Source organism: Natrix helvetica (assembly GCF_964273705.1).
Source record: "Natrix helvetica genome assembly, chromosome: 5".
Lineage (NCBI taxonomy): Eukaryota > Metazoa > Chordata > Lepidosauria > Squamata > Natricidae > Natrix > Natrix helvetica.
Window position 1 is genome coordinate 69,897,924 of NC_138551.1, and position 20,627 is coordinate 69,918,550.

The following is a 20,627-nucleotide window of genomic DNA, read 5'->3' on the forward strand; positions in this document are numbered from 1 at the left end:
GTTTTGGGCTGTGACAGCCTCCTGCAACCCTCTACCAGCCATAACAGAACTCGGGAGGGCCGCATTAGGGTTGCAGTTGATCTCAGGGGATGGGGTAGGCATGGCCAGGGTGCACATGGCCAGCTCGACGTCACTTGAATCGGGGGTGCCTGTGGCGGCTCAAGTGCTCTGCCAGTGAAAACGGGCTCCCAAGTTCTGTTTTCACTGGCAGAGGTTGCAGGAAGCCGTCACAGCCAAAAACAGGAGGCCATTTTCACTGGCAGAGCACACAGGCCACCACAGGCGCCCCTGACACAAGTGACTTCAAGCAGGCCACACCCATACCAGCCATGCCCACACCAGTCCCCAAGGTCAAACACAATACTGATGCGGCCTTCAATGAAATCAAGTTTGACACTCTTGCTATAGACAGTAAATATCAGTTCAGAAAAGTTTGTTTTAAAAGCACAATCGTTTTGAAATCATTGCCTTAATTAACATCTGTACCCTCAAGAAAATATTAATTGAATATGTTTGATTGTTCTTTTGCCACTTATTCCTGTAACGTCTATAAAGCCCATTTAAGAAAGGAATGTGATTTAAGAGGAAGCAGTATAAAAACCTTTCTCTCTAGCTGAAGAATTTGGGGGGAAAAGTAATTGAATAGGCAGATTTTTTAAAAAAGCTGGTCTTCTGGAAATGTGATTCCTGCTCCAAATATGGGAAGGAAGAGATGAGAAAACAAATTGTAGATGGAACTCAAATATTTCAAAGAAAGAGGAAACATGCATTTTCCAACAAAGTTCGAATGGGTCAGATCTGCAGGCCTTCGGTAATATAAATGCATTGACATAAGCAGGAGCTGCTGGCTTTTGCCCAATGCAAATACTACTAAATTAGAAAGAGGATGGAGCTTTTGTGAGAATCCAGTGAGAGGCCACTTAAAACATGCAGTGTTTTCAATCTATACAAAATATGAATTGTTGACTGATTATCCAAAAGCTATATACGATGACTTTGGTTTACATCAGTATTAATTTTGTTTTGCTTTTTCAATGTTACTTTAGAACTGGAACAGAATCCATAGAAAAACATCAGGTTATTGCTGATGAATAGATAGGAAACAATAAATACTCCAAAAGAATAATGATCACTTAAAGTAAATAATTATATGGCAATATCTACTTTTCACATATGAAGCAGCTTTCATCATGTGAGGAAGCTAGCTAATTTAGGAGTTCATATTCTGCACCCAACTACCAGACACCTCAAGAGTCACTTTCTCTATTCCTATTGCTTAAGGTAAAGCTTAACAAGATGACAATCTGTGTGAATGTCACAACCTCAAAAGTCCCTTACACCAGCCTCTGCAAAGCCAACAATTGATCACTTCCAGGTTTTGGTGTATTCTCAGTGATTTCTGAGGTTTGCCATCATCGTACAGTTTGATGTTGCATTGGTAGGAAAGTAACCAAAACCCAAGAACTGTATTCCAAGAACATCTTAGAAGAACACTTCTATCTAAAATATAGTTTAAAGGAATTATGTCTTGATAAGGTATAAGACTAGACTCATAGGGACTAAGTGAATCTCCACTCTTTGACATGGAGCACGTTATGGGAACACAGTCCTAACTCAGTTTGCCAGCTGTTAAGAGAAGAACCATTGCTACTATTATTCATATTGAAATCTCTTTTTCCGATTGGCATATGGAAAAGCAAAACCAACCCCATTAACATATGCTACATGGTAACTGAATCTAAAACGTAAGCCGAGAGAAAGGCGATTATCACAAAGAATGCACAGGCCTGTCCCGGTCCTTAACATGTCATGGAATGTCACTCCTTGTGCCATGAAGCTGAAGAAAATGATTGGTGTACAATTCACTAGCAATTACCTCTGTGTAAAATGACTGCAGTCACTTTGGTGGGAGGAGGAGGGGGGCACTTAACGGGGAAATTTCAGTTTCAAACTCAAGATTTTTTTTTTCAGTAGTCCCTGCTCTTTACCCAATTTTCCAGCTGAACTGCCTGAGGCATGAGGAGGTGAAGAAGCTCGTGCAAGGTCATCCAGGGAATCAATGAGCGAGGCCTGTTTAGAGCTCCTTCTTCTCTTAGCAGCTCTTCCTTTGCTGTAGTTGTTGGACCCCTACTACCAGGAAAATTCCCTGTGCTCCAAACGTTAAGCTGCGAAAGAATGATAACCAAAAAGGGGAAAAAAAGACAATGATATGCTCTAAAGAACAATTAGAATTACAGAATGACACCTTATTCCCATAAGAACAAAGGGTTTAATTAGTGTAACATAGTAAAACATGTTTGAAAAGGTTAATCTTTTGGCACAATGCATTCACTATCTGATGGATCTCACAGATTCTTGCTAAAAGATAGTTCTTTTTTTTTTGTATTTCCATGAGCTAACATATATTATTATATAGTAAGGCCATAAAATGTTGAAGGTCTTATTTTGATTACAACTCTGTTTATGCTACGGTAGTCAATCCTAGAAAAGTAATTCAGGATTTGCCCTTTAGAAACATATTATATACTTCTTATTCCTGGAAATACATCACTGAATTATAATAGCAATTAATCTTAAAAAGAGTATCTCAGATATCTTTGAAGGGAACAGGTTTTTTTTTTTTTTAGATATTTCAGCAACATTTATTAACATTTTTGTTTGGTCTGGACTGATATTACACTTCTGTTTCCTATCTCCTTTTGTAGCAATATTGACATCTCGGGAGATTTAGGTCTTTGCATAAAATGTCCAATATATGATTATTTGAGCCTGGTCATAGTGCTTTGAGTGAGAACTCTGGATTGAGTTGTTGAATGATCCATTTGTTTGTTTTCTTGGCTGTCCTTGATATTCTCAGAAGTCTTCTCCAGCACTGATGTTCAAAGGTGTCAATATTTTTTCTATCCTGGTTCTCCAAAGTCCACCATTTGATGTATACATGAAGTTACTGTATAGCAAAATTGCAGAAATTCCAAAAAGTAACTAGCATTTTGACCATTTAAAGTAAGTGCAGCCTTTCTAAGCAGTATTGGTTTTGATGCAGTTTAGCATAGTGGTTGATGTGTTGAATTTGATGCAGGGAAACTCAAGTGAGACTTATGGGGTGGCTTTTGGCCAGTTTCTCTCTGTCTTACTTAAATCTCACAGAGATAGATTTATATTCTGGAAATAAAATTAGAGGAGACCCCGTGTAAACTACCCAGAACTCTCTCTTTCTCAAAAAAAAAAAAAAAAAAGCAGGATATAAATGTAATAAATACATTAGCAATTTTTTCCTGGGATTTTGTCCCATTTGTACATTTGTCCATAAAGCTTTTCCAATTCCTAGGTCTTGAATAATTTTAATTCATTTAATTATTAAAATGAATTTGAAAATATTGTTACAATTTTGTGTCTTGGAAGTTTACATGTTTATAAGTATCACTATTGCAACATTATGTATTAGAAAGGAAGAAAGGAACAATGGCCTATTAATGAGAAACTATAAAATTCATAATACTGATCATATAAGGACTAAGTGGATTGTAAAATAATTTATTTTACATTCCATTAATATATGCTTCCTTTGATTGGCTTTCTTCATGCTTCAAATAAAAACATCAATATTTGAAGCATGATAACAGTAAGAAAACTGATAAAACTGTGCCTAAATTGTGTCATTAGTTTTCCTTTTAGAGTTCTGATAAACTCAAAAGAAACACACATTAGTAATTTTTGGCAACCTTTAGCCATAAGGAAGCTACAGCTCATCAGTTCTAATCTAGAGATCAAAGCAATTTAGTGGCAACATAAAGCAGTTGTGTTTCAACAGTGACAGGATATTCCTTTAAAAACATAACATCAAACAAAAAAAATGTGAGAGAAACTATTTTATGCTTAAAATATGGCAGGCAATCATGTGTAAGGAAAATACTGTATTCTTAAAGTGGAAAAAGACATTTTTTTTTTAGATTATTATCCCACCTTCTTTCTTATGTACAACTCAAGGTAGCACTTACTTTATATAAATCTGGTGTTTTACTAATTTAATCTCATTTACTCAACAGTCATTGACAAAATATATTTCTTATATTTTCTCAGTTTTACAACATTACTATAAGCTTTTGAGTTTCAAGGAACTGTTAATAACTGTTAAACTGTTAAGATCATTAACAGCCAGAAAAAGAAGACAGAGGAAAGTCTGCCTCATCAGATACTAGAACTGTAAAATACAACATCTTATTTCAATGGAATAAGATATTAGCTCTTACCAAATTCAAATTGTACTAGAAGCTCTCCTAAAATTTGATGGAAAGGAAAAATTAGTAGTAGAAATGTATAAAAATCTGTTATTGTTGTTGTTATTGTTGTTTAATGTAAGTTCTAGTTGTTAAAATCAATTTTTTTCCATCCTACCATACACAGATTGTTATGCCAATAAAAAAGAGATTGAGAAAGTACCTACAAATGATATTGGCGTACTCAGAATATCTTTCCTGTGTCTTGTGTACTCATCTGAAACATGAAAAAGATACGAATGCTATGATTAGCTTTACACTCATGCTAAATTATAGTTTATTCCAATCATGGTTTGTTGAACACAATATAATGTGGCCAAATTTACACGCAATGCTAAATCAAAATAGCAATTTCTAAATTGTAGTGGCAGCATTCATATTATTTCCATGGTTGAGCTATTTTTAAATTAAGACCAGTTTTTGAGATGGATGGAGATAAAAGGCTTTGCTAGCTGACTGGCTGGCTAGGAAGAGTGCATATATTGTTCTATGAAGTCAGGACTATACCTGAGGCCACCTAATTTTTTTAATAAGAAATGATTGTGTCTATATCTTAATTTCTTGGCTTTTCTGCAGAGATTGAATATTGTATTTCGGCTCTTGATGCTTAGAGAAAAGACAATGAATAAGAGCAGAAGAAAATTCCTAAAATTAAAAGAATATTGAATTTCTTAAAGAGAAGAAAAACAGACCTTTTCCTTGAAGATTATAGGAGACAGACAGACAGACATCCAGTGAATAAATATTGTTTTAGTTGCAAATTGAAAAATACAGTTTGGTTTACTGTTCCTTTGCAAATTCTGTTGTGGCTTTATGGATTCAGAAAAGTTACATTCATACATAACACTAAGTTAAAATAAACAAACTACACTGTAGCTTTTAATATAAAGTATAAATCAGTGGTGGGTTCCAGCCAGTATGGCCCGGTACGGCTATACCGGTAGTAGTCAGGAGGCGCGGCCACCGTACCGGTATGGTGGCTCGTTTGGGCCACCCACCCGCCCGCCCCCATTCCTTACCTGTTTTTAAGGCAACAAGGCCAGTTGCACATGCACACACAGCATGCAGCACCTGCACAACCTCCAATGCCTCCGACCCTCTGAGAAAACCAGAAGTGACTTCCGGTTTGCTCGGAGGGTCGTTTTAAGCACTCCAAATGCATCAGGGAAGCCTCCGGTCGGTCCCTGAAGTCTTTGGAATGCTTAAAACGACCCTCCGAGCAAACCATAAGTCACTTCCGGTTTGCTCGGAGGGTCGTTTTAAGCGTTCCGAAGGCTTTAGGGAAGCCTCCAGAGGGCCCCTGAAGTCTCTGGAGGGCTTCCGGGGGGACGTGGGAGGCTCTTTTCGCCCTCCCCAGGCTCCCATAAAGCATCTGGAGCCTGGGGAGGGCGAAAAAAGCATGTAAAAATGGGGGGTGTAAAAAGGGGGGATCGCGGCGGTTGTGCGCGCATGCGCATTGGGGGTCGGGCATTGCATTATGGGTGCAGCACGCCCGCACACAACCACCCTGCGCTCCCCAAAAAAGGTTCGCCATCGCTGCCCTAGTGGAAGCCTGGTATAGCGCGGCCACTGGGGCCTTGGATCGCGTTGTGCCTTTGCAGCCTCTGACCCGGTGTCGATCCCGGGTGGCTCCCTGGTTTACCAAGGAGCTCCGGGAGATGAAACGCTGGAAAAGAAGCCTAGAGAGTGGTTGGAGGGCCAGCTGGTCCGAATCTGATCGAACACTAGTAAGAATTCATATTAAATCCTACTTAGTGGCGATAAAAGCGGCAAAACGGCAACATTTTTCCACTCTTATCACGTCCGCAGATAACTACCCAACCGCCGTTTAGGGTGACCCGTTCCTTACTTAACCAAGGAACTGGGAAAGACCCCTTGCAGGGTAGGGCTGAAGAATTTGTTCAGTATCTGCAGGATAAAATCGCTCAGATCCGGGCAGGCTTGGACTCTGACTGGGTAGATTTGGGTGAGTCGACGGGGATGAATCTTGTGGAGACAATCTGGGATGAGTTGGTCCTGTGACCCATGAGGGCATGGACAGGATTATGGGGAGACTCAGTGCTGCCACTTGTGTGCTGGACCCGTGTCCCTCTTGGTTAGTTTTGGCTTCCCGGGAGGTGACATGAGGCTGACTCCAGGTGATTACCAACGCTTTATTGAGAGAGGGGTTCTTTCCCACCACCTTGAAGGAGGCGGTGGTGAGGCCCCTCCTCAAGAAGCCTTCCCTGGACCCAGCTTCTTTAGCCAACTATCATCGCAAAGGTTGTAGCAAAGGTTGTTGAGAGTGTGGTAGCACGTCAGTTTCCCCAGTACCTGCATGAAGCTGTCTACCTGGATCTGTTTCAGTCGGGTTTCAGGCCCGGGTACAGCACGGAGACGGCATTTGTCGCGTTGGTCGATGATCTCTGGCGGGCCTGGGGCAGGGGCTGCTCCTCTGTTCTGGTCCTTTTAGACCTCTCGGGGGCTTTCAATACCATCGGCCATGGTGTCCTACTGCGACGACTCGGGGGGTTGGGAGTGGGGGGCACCATTTTACGGTGGTTCTCCTCCTACCTGTCGGATTGGTCGCAATTCGTGTTGACTGGAGGGCAGGGATTGATCCCAAGGCGCATCACTTGTGGGGTGCCCCAGGGGTCGGTTCTCTCACCCCTCCTGTTCAACATATACATGAAACCACTGGGCGAGATCATCCGTGGTTTTGGGGTATGGTATCATCAATATGCTGATGATACCCAACTTTTCATCTCTACCCCAAACCACCCAAACAATGCCCTCGACGTGATGTCCCGATGCCTGGAGGCTGTGTGGATCTGGATGGGGAGGAACAGGCTCAAGCTCAATCCCTCCAAGACTGAGTGGCTGTGGTTTCTGTCATCCCCGATTTGTGCATCTTGTTCCATCTTTGATGATAGGGGGAGAAATTTTAGCCCCCTCAGAGAGGGCCCGCAATCTGGGAGTCCTCCTGGACACATGGCTTAGTTTCGAAGATCACCTGACGGCGGTGACCTGGGGGGCCTTTTACCAGGTTCGCCTGGTACGTCAGTTGCGCCCCTTCCTGGATCGGGATGCTCTATGCACAGTCACTCATGCCCTCGTCCTTTCTCGCCTGGACTATTGCAATGCTCTCTACATGGGGCTGCCCTTGAAGAGCACCCTGAGGCTTCAGCTGGTCCAGAATGCGGCTGCGCGGGTTATCATGGGGGTACCTAGGTGATCCCATGTTACACCCCTTTTAGACGGCCTGCATTGGTTTCCGGTTGTTTTCCGGGTGCGATTCAAGGTACTAATTATGACCTTTAAAGCGCTCCATGGCTTAGGCCCAGGGTACCTGCGAGACCACCTACTGCCACCAGTAGCCTCCACCGTCCAGTGCGATCCCACAGAGTTGGCCTCCTCAGGGTGCCGTCGGCCAAACAGTGGCTGCTAGTGACCCCCAGGGGGAGAGCTGTCTCTGTGGAAGCGCCTTCCCTCTGGAATGAGCTGCCCCCGGAGCTTCGCATAATCCCTGACTTCCGGTCCTTCCGACACGCCCTAAAAAGTTGGCTTTTCCAGCAAGCCGGCCTGGCCTGTTAATTTTATCTATTTTTTTAAATGTTAGTGTTATATTAATTGGGTTTGTTTTTTGGATTGTTTCTAATTTCCTTTTAACTTTGTAATATGTGTTTTTTAATGCTGTATGCTGCCCTGAGTCCTTTGGGAGAAGGGCGGCATATAAATCCAATAAAACAAACAAACAATAAAACAAAACAATTATGTTTGTTAAAATCTTCTCAACAAGAGATAGATGTTTTGGGTTCACTTTCCACAATCTCAAGTAATTCTGACCATTAGTCAAGTTAAAGAAGGCTAATAATTTATATAATCATTATTACTTCAAAAATGAAATGACCTTCATGAATGGTGCATGGGGTGGAAAGAGTTCATACGAAATATTAGAAGTGAACTAAACTTATCTCCTTATGGAGATGACTATTAAAAAAAGGATATTAACATAAAAGTTATATGATTTTTTTTAGATAGGTAGATGCTGTACTTTAATCAGTTTGTTGACTAAAGTTTGTAGACAATGCTTAATTTAATTTAATCCTGAGATGGTTTATTTTAGCAGCCCAAACTGTAGACATTCTAATGGAATTGACAGTCACTTAATACATTTTAGTTAGTTCCAAAAACTGCAGGATTTCTTTATAAGCAAGAATTTCAGTGCTTCTGCTTCTTGTTACTGGGTCATATGTGACTAGTGATAGGTGGAAACATCAGATCAATACCACTGTGCTAGCCATGTATCATTGTAAGACAGTAAGAAGCCTGTCCCATCTATTATTTTAAAAGCTTTTGGTTCTTCTAAGTGCTATTTTACTTTGGGTGGAAATTTTAGTGACCTCTATGTGGCATTTATCTACTAATATATAGGTTAAGCATTCTGAGGGAATAGCTTATCAAAGGTAACAGTAAATCTTCTTTAAATTAAACTTAATACCTGGCTGTTTGATGAAGACAGCCAAATAACAAATTAGGTTGCTGTTGCCTCCCCCCCCCCCCGGCCCCAATTTTTCTTTTTAAAGTTATGTTTCGGTGCCCATCCATTTAAAAATCAACCAGGCCTACTTAGCTTTTGAAAATTAACTTAAATTATTTATGCGCTATCCTCTGTCTCAGATCCTTATGCACATTGGTGGTTTTGCTTACCAGCCTCTCAAACTCAACTCAATTAATCTCTTCAGATCCGTTCATAAATGTCTGATTTGCTAACTTTCTCTTACTCTAGAAAAGTAGCAATAAGGAAGTTACTTATTTCATTCTGTAACAGAGGATACACATGCTCTGCCTTTATTCTAATGTTACAATATTCATATAAGTAAGTGTAAATATTACTTTAATATTACTTTAATAACGGATTAAAGTTAAAGAATAACATTGTACTTCAACAGTCATCAACACAACAACAGTCATGTAAAATTCTGTAGTGTATAAGATAGAAATTGAGATGAATTTTACTAACAATATAATAATTAATCATTGTCTGGGCCTCTTTTAAGGTGCAAATGGCACGAATAAACAGAAAGGAGGGATCTTCAAAATTGAAACTTGAAAAGCTGAGTTGAAGAGGACCATCTTCCATCAAAATACTTCTGGAAGTTCTCCTGTGATAATCATTTATCATCAGATAGGAAAAAGACCCTTTTGATGCAGTAACCAGTTTAATTAACAACATTTCCCTGACACTTCTCTCTCACACCCAAAAGCCTAAGAACTTTATTTCTATTTATCCTTTGAATATTACAAGTGAGGCATAAATAATAATTTGTTTGGAACACTTTAATTTGGGTTTTTTCTCTCTAAGCTAAATATTGCACTTGATTGCTGAAATGACATTCTCACTCCTTGATTCTATGATAAGTGCATGCTCCTATGCAGCATTTGTATCTTCTGTGGTACTCCTACATCTCACTGTTAAATTATTTTCTCTGTATTATGATCCCATGTTATCCAAATAGTTTAAATGAATAACTTCTTCTTGCAATTGTTTATTCATAATGTAAATGTGGCATTAGACATTAGGCTGCAAATGTGTACTTGAGCTTTGATCAGTGCTATTGAATTCAATGCAGCTTATTTTTCAGTTGTCATGTGTGTGCATGGGCCTGGGAATCTTGTTTGGCGAACATGTGAATCACTATGTGAAATGAACAGCTATAAAAATGTGACTAAAAAGCAAACACGTGAAGCCTCCTACGTCTACTTTACGTGTTTCAGAAATTATACGCATACATGCTAATATGATTCAATATTTATAATAATTAATATTATTATTAATGAAAAACTAGGACAAAACATAAGACCTTAATTGACCTCTGTAGGAACGTTTACACTGAGATAAACATGGTAATTTTTTGCTCATCAAAACATTTGATCCTTACTCTGTGCACTTTCATTTCAATCTGAGCATGTTGCTGAGTAGGACAACACCACTACTTTTGTGGTATCAATATTAAATGTTCATTTAAAAATAAGAGAAAATATTTTTTAAAAAAAAAACTGACAAAAGACCTTGTTTTCTTTGCTCAACCGTTTCCTATTTTGACAGGCTATCGTTGGGTTGGTGTGGGTGGGAGTTGCTTGGATTTAAATCTGTCACAAAGATGCTGCTTTCAGGAACAGGAAATAGAGAATTGAATTGGAATTAACTTCTGCAAGATTTTTTTTAAAGATCTAAAATCAGCTATCTTTAATATCCATCTCTTTGTGAAGAATTTCTATTAAATGCCGACCTGGAAATTGCTGGCATCAATCCCAGTCTTTGTTCTCATAAGGAAGTAAGCTTGGTGCTGTGGGGAATATTATGCCAAACGTGTTCCTAAACTTGAGGGAAATGACTGTTTTGTATTTTGAGCTTTCTTGTACTAAGTGAATTCTAAATTCTAGTGTTAATAATACATAACCAATGTCAGCTTTTATTTAAAACAGAACTGTGGAATGCAGTTAAACCCAGTGCAAAGCCTAGGCTAATCTAAAATATATTTATCTTCCTACAAATTCATACTGAATGGCTTTCCCCAACAAAATAGTGCCACCTGGCCAATCTCCATTGAAGCAATTTTATTATTTCTTAATTCAACTTTCTCTCCTACCTCTAACCCTGACTGTGCTGTGCAGTATACATTTTGAAGGAGCCTTTTTTATGAAAGCAAGTCTGCCTCTTTACATTGTACCAGATATATAGCAATCTTCCCTAATCTGGTTCATTAGACTTCAGTTCCCATCATTGCCATTGTGGGATTCATTCCCTGGCAAGTTGATTCTTTTAATTTTGCCTCATCCCAAACTCCAAAGATGACTTGCTATTTCAGCTCATGTTAGTAGCTCAGGGTTGAACTGTAAAGTTCTCGATGCTCTCTGAATGTGGTTGTTTGCTTGCAGAAATTTCATTACCCAACTAGGTAAATTCATCACTCAGTAATTGTGCAATGAAACATCTGCAAGCAAAACAATCAAGATCGGAGAACACCAAGAACTCCACAATATTTTGATAAGGAGCCAAGTTTTTTTCTCTGCATTGAATAAATAAAAAATATGCTACCAACCCATTGTTTCTTTTAAGACTTTTTAAGACTAAATCTTGCCATGCAGAACAGAATAATTTTAAAAGAATCTTAGTAACTTTTGCTGCCGGTAGCTTACTTTAAGGTTATCAGTACCAGCATCAACAACTTTGATAATTCAAGCAAGACAAGCACAATTATTTAGTGTGTTTCAAAAGAGATGATGCAGTATTTTTCATTTAGGAAAAAAACCCCCAAAGAAAATAAAATTGTTTGATTAGTCTTCCACTTAGTGTCAATCAAGGATGATGTCAGTAATTTAATCAATACAAACAATACAATGTTAACAAAGTAAGTTGAAAATTAAACTTGAAATAAAGATTGGAAATGTTTTATCAAATATAGGGGAATGTGGTCCCTTGTGAATGCCGTGCAGAATTAGAATAGATTTGTTAGAAACTGTTATTGTAAATTTTATGTAGAGTTCTTACTGATGACAATAAAAAAAGGAAAACACATCAATTAGTATATTATCAGTACATGACTGCTTAGGGAAAAAGAAGTAACATGATACCTTTTGTTTAAAAGCTTGGTTATTAATACTAAGGAATCAATCATAAATATAGAGAGTAAGCTGCACTGAATTTGTAGAGGGTTGTATTTAGTTGCTATGAAATGCACAAAAGTGCAAATGTAGCACCTGTGTTATAGCAGCTGTGCCTTCTCCAGGATTATGTAACTGTCTTTTACAATTGCCATGTAATCTCAGAAAAATTCACCTGATTTAAAGAATAGCAAACAAGTGCTATATTCCCATCGTAATATACTCTTTTGCCTTTGAAACCAACATTGTCCCATCCATTATATTTTTGACACTTCTTAGTATATATAAGTATAACATTTAATCTAGAAAAAGAAGAATTTATTTCCAGGTAAACTCTGGGAGTCAGGGAAGGACAGGGGAGCCTGGCATGCTATGGTCCCTGGGATCCCGAAGAGTCAAACACGACATAGTGACTGAACAATAAAAAAAAAAAATCCAGGTAAGCATTTTTACAATTGTGCTTAAGTTTCTTATATGTTACTTAATTTACTCAACATTTAATGAGTTTTTGACTTTTTATGGCCCCTACTCAACGGGTACCGTTTGTACCATTCAATATGTAGATGCTAGTAGAATACAGAAAACTATTTAACAATTCTATTGGATTATATAAATAATTTCATAATTCTTTGGAACCTACACAAAAAAGATAGGGTTTTTAGGTATGGATGCAAGAATAGCAGCCAAAGAGTGATTTAAAACTGTTTGGCATCCTCTTTGTGGTCTACCTCAAAATAGTTTTTGTTCATTGTTTTATCAACCACATACCGCCCAAAACTACCCAGGCACATTTTTCTGTCTTCCCACAACACAGTGAGCTACAGATTTACTCATTCATATTTTAATCTTCCTGGAATTGAATAACATATTGATCCATAAATTAAATATGCTGGATTTGCACAACACATGAAATTTTGCTTGGCTAATACATAGTATTGTATAAACACAAGGCCATTGTCTTGAATGTATATCTCAGAATTGGAACAATGATAGGTTATATTCTGAAGTAAGAGCTTTCTACATAATCACCGAAGGAATCTAGAATAACATTTTGGATTAATATAATTTGTTAAAAGGCATAAGCATTTCCAAGTTGCACCTCAATTTATCAGACAGTGGCTTATGCCGTTTAATAGAAATTGTTAGAAAAGATGCCATCAAATCTTTTTTGCTACCATAGACTAACAAGACTTTCTTCGTTAGTGTCATAATTACTATGTATCAGTACTAACTGATACTGATGAAATACATTTTACAGGTTTATATTAAACCAACAATACTATTTACTATATTCAAAAATGCAAATTATTTGCTAGATTCAGAAATAATTGCTTCAAAATCTTCTGTGCTTTTAATCATTGATTTTAAACATTGATTTACTAACTCAGTGTTTTTTAATGAAGCTAAGATTAACATGGCCTCTCTTTTCTCCCTTCAGCCTGTCACTATTTTTATCCGAATACAAAATCAAGTCATTGACAATGAGTGCTGATTTCATCATTTGGCTAAAATATGCGTAGACCTCCCTAGAAATATGGAATGTTGGATGGTGGTAGAATACATAAACCAAGTCACTATGATTAATTAAGCCTTGCCCTATAGAAGCAAAGCCCCTTTTGAATGGAATTTGACTCCTGATGAATCCATAACTACAATACCAGACTTCTCTCCCATTGCCTGGTTCCTGAATTTTTTTAAAAAAATACCTGTTTGCAAACTCAATATTTTCAGCCCAGGTATTTCTTCTCTAGTGCTAATCTATTTAGTTTTCTTGTCCAGATGACATCAGAGATTTTGGCCTTTCCAATAAATGCCATGTAATGGAAGGTGCCAATTTTATTTTTTTTCCTAAGTAGATGACATGTTATAGCTTTTATTTTTCAAGTCTTTTTTTTTTTGCATTTGAAAAGCTTCACTATAACAGCGCATTAACTAAGGAAAATGTATTTTAAAGCCTCCAACACCAAAACTATCCACAAACATGCTCATGCGGGACCATCCCCTCTTCGGGGGGGGGGGGGAGGCAGGAAACTTGCACAGAAACAAATTAAGGAGAAGCAGCACCGATCGCATGAGTTGATGAGGATAACACTGCCTGGAGTTTCAAGAGCATGAAGCGCTGCCCACGCAGAAACCTGCCCGCCCGCTGGAGCGGAGGAGCCCTGGAGGAGGAGCACGGCAAAAACCGCGGCCGCACTTCGCCCAAAAGGAGTCGCATCCCTTAACCCTCTTTGCGGCAGGAAGGTTAATAGCGAAAGCGCTTCTAGGAAAGCAACTCAAAGGGATTCACTTAGTTGCTTCTATGTATATGCAAAAAAAAAGGAGAGCCGTTATGAGGTAGCCTATCACTTTTCTGCTCTAAAAACCTAAGGGGAAAAAAAGCAGCGGGGAAATCAGGCGGGAGTGGATGCGCGATCGGCTAAGGAAAGGGAGGGCGGTGCGTAGAGCTTCTCGGGAGTTGTAGTTTACTGTACTAGGAAGACGATTCTGTGCTCTAAGCCTTCAACTACAAGGCCCACAAGGCAAGGCTTCATTCGCAGCGTCATTCCCCCACTCCCTCCTCCTCCCTTTCCTCTCCTTCTGGTCGCGCTGCATCCGGCAGTTTTGCTTTTTCTTCAGGTCAGCTAGGGTAGGCTCGCGCGCGAAAGAATCCCGGCTTGCGCGAACCTTTGCTCATAAAAGAGACTTCCAGCCTTAAATGTGGCTGGGGCTTTGGGGCAGAGCCGCCAACACTAAAGTTGGCGCGCGTTTTTTTTGGCAGCCGCAGCTTCGCTGCTTCAGTCCCACACGATTTAAGATCGAAAAAAGAGGCTTGTCAGGAGATTCCAAAAGGCAGGCAGGCAGGCGTCCGTCCGTCCGTCCCTCCATCATCAAACTAACTGCCTGTCTATCTAGTCTCCACTTACCTAATCTATCTATTCTATACATATCTATGTATCCACCCATCCATCCATCTATCTACCTATCTTCTCTCTCTCCCCCTATCTAATCTATTCTATCTATCTATCTATCATCTATCTATCTATCATCTATCTATCTTTATCTTTGCTTTATTGTCATTGTACGTATCTTTTCTATTCCCATCTAATTATTCCTCCATCTATCTACTTATCTTCACTCTCTTCCCCATCTAATCTCTCTCTCTCTCTCTCTCTCTCTCTCTCTCTCTCTCTCTCTCTCTCTCTCTCTCTCTCTCTCTCTCTCTCTCTCTCTCTCTGTCTTTTCTATCTTACCTTTTCTATCCACCCACCCACCTGCCTACCTACTAATTCAAAAAGGCATTTTATTTATTTATATTCCACCTTTATTATTTTTATAAACAACTCAAGGCAGCGAAAAATATCTAATTGGCCTCCTATTTTCCTCACAACAACCCTGTGAGGTGAGTTGGGCTGAGAGAGAGTGACTGCCACTTTTCCCCCCAGCCCCAATGCAAACCTACTTCCAAAGAACGGGGATAATCTGATACATAATAATTCATCCCTAGTGTGAATGAGGGGATTTCCCCCTGAGTCTAAAAGAAACACCCAGTTATGACTAGAATTGAGAATCAGGCCTCTTGGACTGTGTTTCTTTTGCAAGGGCACCTGAAAGCTTATCTCGCTTTTCCCAAGTTACAACTGCATTGGAAAAAGTGACTTATGACCATTTTTAAACATTTATGACACTTGCAGCATCCCCATGCTCACATGATTTACATTATTGGATGCTTGACAACTGACCCACATTTATGACAATTGCAGTCATGTGGGGTTGTGTGATCACCTTTTGCAAATTCACTTAGAACCGTTTTACTAATTTAACAACTGCAGTATTCACTTAATAAATGTGGCAAGGAAGGTTGTAAAATGGGGCAAGACTCACTTCAATTTCTTACTTAGCAACATAACTTTTGGGCTCAATTGTGATCATAAATTGAGCACTACCTGCACTTTCTTGGGTAGGAGGCAGGTAAGAGCCTAAAACATCTAGTGACCTAATGGTGAGAACTGATGAAACCAAGAGACCAAGGCCTTTTTAGCCATTAAAAAAAAACCACTTGGAATATCTGCTTGAGGCAATGTTTCAGCGCTGGTTTCTTTCAGTATCTGTGTCCAATGTCTTGACTTGCTCTCATTTGCATGCATATGAACTATTCCCAACATTTGGTGATGGTCCTGCTTCAAAATGCATCAGTGTTTTTCCTCAAGCTTTTGGGCTGAGGGTGGATTGTCCATTCCCAAAGCAGAAGATTGAAATATTAAGGAACTTGAAAACCAAAACCAAACTCACTGGATACACAGTAGGTGTAGTAATCCTGCCAAGAGGGAATTAAAAAAAAACTAAAACAGAAAACAATTCACTATAGTTTCCTTCATCTGCCTTGCTTTTCCTGACATGTTTAGATTATTATTTTTTGTCCAATCCTGAGAGGAGGGAGTTTGGCTCTCAAAAGAAATGTGTAATAATTTAGATTTGCTTATAGACTTATTTTTACCGTTTACTCACGGTGTTAGGAAATGAAGGTATTTCATTGGCTTGGTATCTATAGAAGACTATATTTGGGGTTTTCCAAAGAGGTCTATAATTCTTTCTAAGAATTAAACTTAAATAGGTTTTTCAGATTGACTTTTTAACTGGAACAGCCAAGTATCCATGTGAGCATCTCTGGGTAGATAGGAAAAACAAAAGGGAATGTGCATTAGATTACATTACACCGCTTCATTTCTTCAAAGGTTTTTTCTTGTTTACCTGTAGTAAAGTTGTTGGTAACTCAAAGTTGAGTGATGAATGGAGCAGCATGGCTTACTTGCAGATGTGCTTCATTCAGTATGTGAATGCCACATGTTGAGGAATTTAAAATTATATATTACATTTATGCCAATATTCTGTTTTTATTATATAAAACTAAATTTAAAGAAGTTTCAATTAAATTAGTTATAAGCGAAATATGTATAAGATGTTCCACAAAGACATAAAATCCACAGCTTTTAATTTCACTTCAGTTAATGAAAACATCAGTTTTCCCCAATTCCTAAGAAATTCACCACTCTGCATTAAAAAATGCAGATGTGGCACACACAAGCAGGATTGATTTAAATCAAGGTGATTTAAATAATTGATTTAAATCACGAGAACTCTTATGTTATATCATTGATTAAAATCAATTTTACAGTGATATTTCTTGACATATTTTTAAACAATTGTGAAAATGTGATTAAACACATTAATTTATAGTTCAGTAAGCATTTTGCAATATAGTTTAATTTGAGCAGTTACTTTATAAATTAACTTGATTTTTATTATTTGTGAAATAGTGCATAATAATTATTTATTTGCCTAATGTAAGAGCAATAACACAGCATATGAATTCTGAAATCATACATATCAAGGGTGATTATGTTTAATTAAACATAATTTTAAATGAAAAACATTAATTTTTGCTGTTGGAACAAACTTTAGCATTGTTATCCAATTATGGTCCTTAAATTTGACTTCAAATACCTTTAGATTTTGATAGTCTCAGCATTACAGCAATTGCTGAAGTTTTGTTCTTTTTATATAACTAGAGCTTTGAGTTTTTTTTTAACTCAGACAACTTGTCAGATAGATATACTTTTGTGATTAACATATTAAAAGAAAGCCCATAAGGGCAGCCTATCTTTCAGTGAAGCTGCAAAGTATCTAAATGTTAGCCAGAGTCACTGTGAGAGTGAGATTCATTTTATCTAAATTTGTCAAATTTATTATGGTGAATAAGACCGGGGGCTGTAATTAATGTTTCTAGAAATTTGAATATAGGGGAAAAACTGTCCTGTTTTAATTATACATTTTCAAAAAACTCAAATTGTTGTATGATTTCTTCATAAGGTCATGTGTTGACTCATGCAGTAATTAGCTTGTTTATACAATTAAACCTCAACTCAATACAATATGGGTGGGTTTTTCTCAAAATAAGATATTGAATTTTTAAATATAAAAATATACTAATCTAGAATAGAGTTTAATATACAGAATGCATATTTCAGTAAAACTATGCCTTTTACTCTTTGGTGCTGCTTTGTTTTGTGTGTCAAGAATGGCTTTGTTAGACTTTGTTGTGAACAAGAAAAGCCCCGAATTCTTTCTTTCTCAAGACCAAATCTTCTGAAAGATTTGGCAGGAATAGATCTACCAGTTTCCACAAAGTTGTTTATGAAACAATGTAACTCACGAAGAAGTGATCTTTAAATACTCAGCACAAGAATTCAAACGAAGTCTTACTTTTTGTAGCTTTCAGAATACCTTCTGGAAGTATTTCAGTATATGAATATATTGCTTAATATATTTCATTTATCTGAAAATATAATATTCCATTTTATGAGAGAGGGGAGGTAGCGAGAGAGAGATTTTAAGATAAATTCGTTAAACTAGCCTTTATCGGCATTTCTTGTCTTCAGAATTAATCTGCACAGGTTTATCTCAAAAGATTGTAGCATAACTTTCCAGGTCATGTTGGAAAGAGGAATAGGAACAAAAAAAATAGTATTGGGGCAGATAAAGTATTTCAGGGTCTCTAATAAAATTTTAGGAAAAAGTACTGTTAACAGTTCATAATACTTAATTATGAAATCTCAGTGTAAAAGGATTATTATTTTTCCTATAAACTGCCCTTTGATTTCATTATGTACTAAAAGATGTGTTAAAATTCATTTAAAGAATAATATTAATAAACATTAATATATAAATGGCCAGGCAATCACGTATGATTCTGCTCTGGAATTTATCTGTCTAGTATTTACACATTACCTAATGAGTCAGTTGCTTAGGCTATTAATGATATTGGCTTGATGTGACTTCAGGTTTTCAAAATAAAACATATATTTAAATGTTTGGGTAAAATAGCTGTGCTTGGAAGCTGGCCTCAGCAACTTTTATCTACAGTCTGATCCATGACAAATTAATTACACTACTTATGCAGCTATTGCACCATACTCTATAGGAAGCTATACTAGTTCTACAGTAACTTGTGTTACTGTGGCTACTTTATCTCCTGATAAGTCCATAATTAACTTGTCACTACTGTTTAATGCTTACGGTATGTAGAGAATCAGTTAATGGCATCACTAAAGCGGTAGTAGCCTGAAGGAGAAGTTCATGCCCACTGGGAAGGCTATCAGGGATTGCTTAAACACAAAGCACCAGGGCCTGACTGGAAAGGTATTAGGATAACAAGTTACAAATGCTACTGATGCAAATATAGTTAGTCTCTGATGGATTCTTGATTTGGGATCAGACTAATTTTTATGTGAAAAAAAGGAAGTGGTGTTTTTAGTTGTGGATAGTAAATTTCTACCCTTTTCCTGGAAAGTAAATTTATGGCATTTCAATGGGGCTTGCGTATGTGTATATGAGTACAGGCTTTTGTTACAGGGTAGTTTATTTATCTTACTGTATATATTATAAAGTTAAGAATGTTGCTTTCCTTGAAGACTATATGACTATTTCTTATACTGCCCTAGAGACCACTAACATAAAAGATGGCATCCTAATGCATGTGTTGAATGTTAAAAACACAGGTTATATAGCAGTGGTTTTTCTCAATTCTCAATTTAATCAGAGTTGAATCATAGTCCCATGGGAACAAAATGCAGTTCCTTTCTGCATCATCATCATCAACTATAGTGAACCATGATGCAGCTATTTTATGGTAAATTTCAGACTATTTTGACAAAGAAAGCATTACCCATTCATAGGGACAAATTTGCACATTAAAGAAAAACCATGGAATGAGCTAAATCTTAAGTATATGATATGTTCACATTCTAAACTGTACATATGTCAGTGTATTATATATTTAAAGATTTCCCATGTTAGAAAACAATCCTGTTTGCAGCACTTGTAGAGTCAGCAAACTATCCAATACAGTCTGCATTGCCCGTTCCCAGAAGTCGAGGGGTGAAACTGAATGCACGTTCTACCAATAGCACAACTCGTAAAAGCAAGCACTTGTTAAATCTATTTGTTTTTATTATAGACATCGATCTGCCAGTCGCAATAATGCATTTATGGACATTTTTCTGCAAGCACAGCGCTGGTGGCAGTTTTTACTGACAAATTGAGTCATATGGATAGTAGTTCAAAATAAGCTTACTTTATTGACAGATTGTGCAGTTCTGTAGTTCACTGTATTCTTAAGAAAGCTGGAGTGGCAAAAAGGAAGCTTTCGGTAATGTAAGACAATTGGTCTAGTTTCTGAAGTGCATGTTAGAAAGGTAGCTTCATTTTTACATACTTTTTGCCTTTGGTTTTATGTTCCCTGAAGAGAGAGGACTCTCCAAGACGAAACACAGCATGCATGTTTTAGGAAGGGCCCTGCAAACCTGAAACTGTCATGGTAATAGCCATTGTTTTGGCTAACATATATGAGTTTACTTCTTCCCATGTAATTTAGGTTGGGGCTATAGTCAGGTTTAGGTTAGAGCATTCTATATTCATTCACTGTGAAATACTTTTCTAAAAAAAATCTGTTCTGATTTAATTGAGTGTACTGTTTCTCCCACTCTCACCAATCACTCATAATTTTGGGGGGAACAACTTTACTTTTGGCTTGCAGGTAGTTCTATACTACCTGCCCCTAACCTCCAAGGGGCTCAGTATTTATATCAAGTCCACTGGTATATATGTGAATTTTCTGTCACATTTCACAAAACCTATTAGAACCATGGCCCTGTATTTGGTGAG

The 20,627-nt window shown here is 37.8% G+C and overlaps 1 protein-coding gene across 3 annotated transcripts in view; it reads left to right on the forward strand.

Moving 5' to 3' along the window:
- The first annotated feature begins 14,162 nt into the window (after positions 1-14,162).
- The window catches only part of MGMT (O-6-methylguanine-DNA methyltransferase), a 229,958-nt gene continuing 223,493 nt past the window's right edge, over positions 14,163-20,627 (forward strand). The window contains exon 1 of one of the 3 annotated variants that reach the window (XM_081954291.1): positions 14,163-14,261. The gene's annotated coding sequence lies outside the window, so the exon portion shown is untranslated. Of the gene's footprint in view, positions 14,262-14,481; positions 14,544-15,126; positions 15,307-20,627 lie in introns of those variants that run through there. The other 2 variants (XM_081954289.1, XM_081954290.1) reach the window with 2 other exon arrangements.